Below are 6,150 nucleotides of genomic sequence, written 5' to 3' on the forward strand. Positions count from 1 at the left end.
CGGCAGCACGTGGGATCTTCCCAGCCCAGGGCTCGAACCCGTGTCACCTGCATTGGCAGGCGGATTCTTAACCACTGCGCCACCAGGGAAGCCCCCTAATTCACTTTAGATGGACTGTCTTATTCAGAAAATAATTGTAAAGACAAAATAATTTTTTTAAAGTGTTGAGAATGGCAGGAACATACTTTCCAAGGTGACTTCTAATTTTATGCAATTATTCCTATCCACTCTATTCATATTCTGGAAAAGCTCTATTTGACTCAAGCAGTCTCTTTAGATAGTTAAAGGAGAGTTAAATGAGACTAGTTAACCAGTTCAAATCAGAACTTTAGTTCCAGTTTAATCAGTCCCTGATTGGGAGGATCAGGATATTGAGGATACTGAAGATCTTAATCACTTCATATGTACTCCTCAGTAGTCTATCTCATGACTTCCTAGTGGAACCACTAGGAAAATATCAAGTTTTGACATCAAATTTAATCATTTATCAAATTAATCCTTGGTAGGAAAAGATTATGAAACATTCAATTCATAAATACAAAATTGTAACTGGTAACACTCTGTCTCTACTCTCCATATCTAGAACTTTTTTCTTTAATTCCCATCCAAAGCCTTCTATCTTCATGTCTGAAATCAAATATCATTATCTATTTAAAGGTCCTTTTCAGTTATCCTGATTTTTTCATTTTGAAACCTTAAATTTATTAACAGGTATTTATCAACTGTCTACTATATTCATGGTACTGTGCCAGGCACTGGGATACTGCTGTGAATAAAACAACCCCCACCCCCAAAATCCCCATACTCATGGAGCTTGCATTCTTTTGTGAGACACAGACAAGATAAATAATTCCATATTATGTTACAAGGTGATAAGTACTATGGAGAAAAATAAAGCAGACAGGTAGTTTTACGTATTGGAGGGAAGGAAAGCTTCATGGAAATATTTTAGTGAAAATTGAATGAAGTAAAGGAGCAAGCCATTCAAGGCAAAGGCGAAGAGCTGTTCCAGAGGGAATAGCAAGTGCAAAGACTCTGAGGTGGCAGCCTGCCTTGCGTGTTTGAGAAATACCAAGGAAGCCAGTATGTTTGTTGTGGAGGTATTAAAAGGATGGTAGAAGATAAGGGCTAAGAGGTAAGGAAAGACCAAGGACTTCGACTTTTGCTGTGAGTTAAGAAGCCATTTAGAGGTTCTTGAGCAAAGAAGTTACATGATCTGACTTAAATTTTTACAAGATCATTCTAGCTGCTAGGTTGAAAATAGGCATGGCAAGGCCTAGTTAGACACTATTATAATAATCCAGACAAGTTATAATGGTAGTTTGGATCATGGTGGCAGAAGTGGAGGTGGTGAGAGATGGTTAGAATCTGAATATATTTTGAATATACAGCCTATCGAATTTGCTAGTGGAATACCTATGGGGGAAATAAGAAAGAGTGGAATCAGACTGAGATTTTTGAACTGAGCAACTAAAAGAATGATGCTTCCATTTACTTAGGTGGTGAAGACTGAGGGAGGAACAAAATTTTTGTTGTTGTTTTCTCACTTGTAAATCATAGCACCCATATATAGGTTTAATGTAGCAAACACAAAGACTGCATGGAGAATTTCTGAGCATTTTAAGAGAATCTTGAAGCCAGAAGATGATTAAAGATCACCTAGCTTTTGAAATTTTTTACTTTGATCCAAAAGAAATAAATTTTACATCTTGACCCAGCGCACACAAGTATGAACACACACACACACACACATCACTGAAAGTAAATTTCATGAAACAAACATCCTTAATATGTATGATGTACTCTGGTGTTTTGTTTTGTTTTAAATTCTGGTAGTTTCCCACCAAATTGATTTTACAACCCCTAGTTTGAAAAACACTGATGCAGCTCAACCCTTCTAGTGTCCAGCTGAGGAAAGAGAGACCCAGAGAGACTAAGTGATTTATAAAAAGTCCCCCAAAATTAGTGGCAACACTGGGACCAGAACACAGGTCTCTTGACTCCTGGTTAATAAGCAACAGAGTGCCTCCTTTCCAGCACTTCCCATATTCTCTCTTTAAAAAAATATATATATATAAGCAGAATGTCCTGAGTAGCAACTTAAGCAGCTTTCTTAAACTAAATGTGCCCTACCTACCTGTCTTATTTTCTAAGCTTAAACTTCTACAAATATAAACATAACAAAGTATTTTTATTAAAGTATTAAATTATTTGTATTCAGCTTACATAATTCAAATATGCTTGAAATTAAAGTTATTCAGGGATTATTCAAAGGCAAATTTTAGTAATGATAAAATTAATCAATTCTAGTTCATCATGAAGCTCATCAGATTGTGTGCACACTACATATGTATAGAAGTTCAAGTTCATGAGAATTATGGTTAACAATTAATTTTCACTCAATGAGCATTTATAGAGTACTACTATGTGCTAGTTGTGTGGGTGCTGGGGAAATAACAATGAATTAATAAGTCCCTCTGGTCTTAAGGAACTTACAATCTAGCAAGAAATAGTCAAACCAATAGCCATAATTCAATGAGATATTTTATAGAAGATATGAGATATCATACAAGTACAGAGTATGCTTTGTGTACCTGCTTTAGGAACACAGATGAGAAAGAAACTGATTCTCTTGAAGGCATAAAAGGTTTAGAAAGACTACAAAGGTGCCTTGCTCTGGGCCTTGGAAGATAAATAGAAATTTGCTGAACATATTTTCATGTAGTGAAAAAAGATATAAGGAGAGGAGACAATAGCATGAAAAAAAACCAACTAGTATAACATGAATAGCATGTCATGTAGAGATTATGATTGTTCATACATGACATGATTAGGTATTTAGACTTTATCCTAGGATGAATGAGTCATCGAAGGTGTTTAATACAGTAATTTTGGAAGCAATGTAGACACAAAATAGGAGACTGCTGTGGGTTGAATTGTATCCGCCCCCCCAAAAGATAAGTTGTGAAGTCCTAACTTCCAGTACTTTAGAAGTGCCTTATTTGAAAGCAGTCTTTGCAGATGATCAAATTAAGATGAGGCCATTCAGGTGGGCTCTAATTCAATATGACTAGTGTCCTCATAAAAAAGGAGAAATTTGGACACAGGCACAGACATGTACAGAGGGAAGACTATGTGAAGAGACACAGGAAAAATGCCATGTGAAGGTGGAGAACTGGAGTGATACATCTATAGTCCAAGTAACTCCAAGGATTGCCAGTAAACCACCAGAAGCTAAGAAAGAAGCATGGAACACAGTCTTGCTCACAGACCTCAGAAGGAACCAACCCTACTGATACCTTGATTTTGGACTTCTAGCCTCCAGAACTATAAGCCAATAAATTTCTGTTATTTTAGGCCACTCCTTTTGTGGTACATTTTTACAGCAGGCCTAGGAAACTAATACAGAGGCTATTGAGTAGTATAGTCTAAAGTGATAAGAGAATGAATGAAGACAGTGATAGTGGGAAGTTCAGAAATGTCATAAATCTACAAGATATTGTTGAAGTAAAAGCCACAAGATTTAATGATTGGCAGAATACGCCAAAGGGGAAGGAAGAGTCCAAGCTGGATGAAGCTTTTATTGGGTCTTTTTTTTTTTAATTTATTTATTTAATTTATTTATTTTTGGTTGCGTTGGGTCTTCGTTGCTGCGCACGGGCTTTCTCTAGTTGCGGCGAGCGGGGGCTACTGTTTGTTGTGGTGCGCAGGCTTCTCATTGCGGTGGCTTCTCTTGTTGCAGCGCATGGGCTCTAGGTGCACAGGCTTCAGTAGTTGCGGCTCACAGGCTCTAGAGCCCAGGCTCAGTGGTTGTGGCACACGGGCTTAGTTGCTCTGCGGCATGTGGGATCTTCCCGGACCAGGGTTCGAACCCATGTCCCCTGCATTGGCAGACAGATTCTCAACCACTGCGCCACCAGGGAAGCCCTTTTACTGGGTCTTAATCAACTGAATGTAGTGTCTAAACTTCCTTAGTGTCCTCATTAGATCTCTCCTGTGGTGAGGGACCTTATAAAAAGTCCCATGCCTTTTCCCTTGGCTAATGATATCTAACCAAGCCTTACTTCTGACCTCTCATTCACATCTTTCTTTGGGATGGATTCCCCAGTTTTCATTCTCTTACCTTATAGCTATATCTGCTCCTCTACTCATTTCTTTTAAGAGGCTTCAGTTGACCTTCCTAAGTTCTTTTCCATTTTAGTTTTGCTCTGGATACTATCTCTTAGATTATCATTAGTTCTCTATTCTGCCACCTTTAGACCAATTCCACCTCTCCCCTTTATACAACACAACCCCCAGCCTCCAGATTCAGCACCACAAGCTTTCACATGTCTAAGGAACTGTGATAGATACTAATGCCATTAACCAAACTATAAAACACAGGGAAAGAAAATGGCAAGAAAGCCACTGAGTTCACCTCTACTCAGTACTCTATAATGCCCTATAAGGGAAAAGAATCCAAAAAAGAGTGGATATGTGTATATGTATAACTGACTCACTTTGCTATACACCTGAAACTAACAGCATTGTAAATCAACTATACTCCAATAAAAAAAAATTTTTTAATTAAAAAAAAAAAGCCACTGAGGGACTTCCCTGGCAGTCCAGCGGTTAAGACTTCACTTTCCAGTGCAGGGGTTGCAGGTTCAATCCCTGGCCAGGGAGCTAAGATCCCACATGCCTCACCGCCAAAAAACCAAAACATAAAACAGAAGCAATATTGTAACAAATTCAATAAAGACTTTAAAAATGGTCCACATCAAAAAAAAAAGCCACTGAGTTCATTATTGGACATTATAAAGAATATATTTTTGACACAAAGGGAAGCCATTGACCCATCTTTTCTCCAGGACTGCTAATATCCCACATGCCCCATCCAAAACGATTGACCTGCTGCATGTTCCTGTTCCCCTGGCCATATGTCTTTGGTATGAACACCTTTTCTGAACTGGATCAAATAAATTGTTGTCTACAGAAAAATGGAAATTGGTTTCCATATGTGTCTAGATATCTAACTTGGAAACTGAAGCAACTATAGTCTTCCATATGGACTAAGCAGCAGGGAAAGCTGGTTTGCAGAGAGAAAATGACTAAGCAGATGTCAGAAAGAAAGAAATATGAGAGAGACAGAGACACATGCTGCCTGGGTTCCTTAGAGCTTTCCCTTTCCCAGTTCCAGCTGATAACAGCTGCATCCCAGCCTGTGGATTCTGTGAAAATACCTCTGTATCCTTATGATAAGTGCACTCATCTTTTACATCACCCTAACTAAAGCTTTTTTCAAAGAATCCTAACCAACACAGTTGTGTTGAGTCTGAAATGTGTATCTAACACCTAAGAGGAGAGGTAGTTGGAAATATGAGTTTGAATACAGAGCAAACTCAAATTTACCCAAATTTACCCAAATCATATGGATGGAGGACATATGATTTGGGTAAGGGAGTAACTGGAGTAGACAAGGTCATGAGAAACAGCTCACAGTGAAGGAAAAGAAGGCGAGAGTTACGAATCTCTTAAGAACTTTAATATATAAGATATGGATCACAGGAAGAGAAGTCAGTGAAGAAAGTTAAAAAGAACAGGAAAATAGGAGAGAATGCTTTTGTAGAAACTAAGAAATAAAAGTATTTAGGTTATACTTATAGAAAATTCCATCACCAGTGACTTAAGCAGGTACTGATTTACTTGCCTCAAACAACAAGATGTCCAGAGCTGGTACCACAGATCAAGTCCATCAGGGACTCGGGTTGTTCCTCTCTCTCCTATCACCATCTTTAGCATCTAGTCTTCACCTCTATGGTCACAAGATGGTTGTTACACCATCCAGGTAGGAAGGAAAAAGAAAGGAGACAAGGTGATGGGCAATAAGAGAGCCGGTCACTTATCAGAAAAACAGAAGCTTCACTAGAAGCACTACTTCTAGTAATGCTTCTGACCAACTCTAGTAGAGTTGGTGAGAAGTCTGTCATTTGGCCGTTCCTAACTGGAGGAGGACTGGAAGAAAGAGGACTGTGGTTTTAAGAGTTGGGTCAGCTAATCAGCTTTCATCCAAAGAGTTTAATCAACAAAAGCTACTGAGAGGTCAAGAAGAATAACTAAAGATAGATGATGGGGTAGGGAAGGAGCAGATTTGGTAGTTAGAAAGTCCCT

This window comes from Stenella coeruleoalba, assembly GCF_951394435.1.
Source record: "Stenella coeruleoalba genome assembly, chromosome: 8".
NCBI classification, from domain to species: domain Eukaryota; kingdom Metazoa; phylum Chordata; class Mammalia; order Artiodactyla; family Delphinidae; genus Stenella; species Stenella coeruleoalba.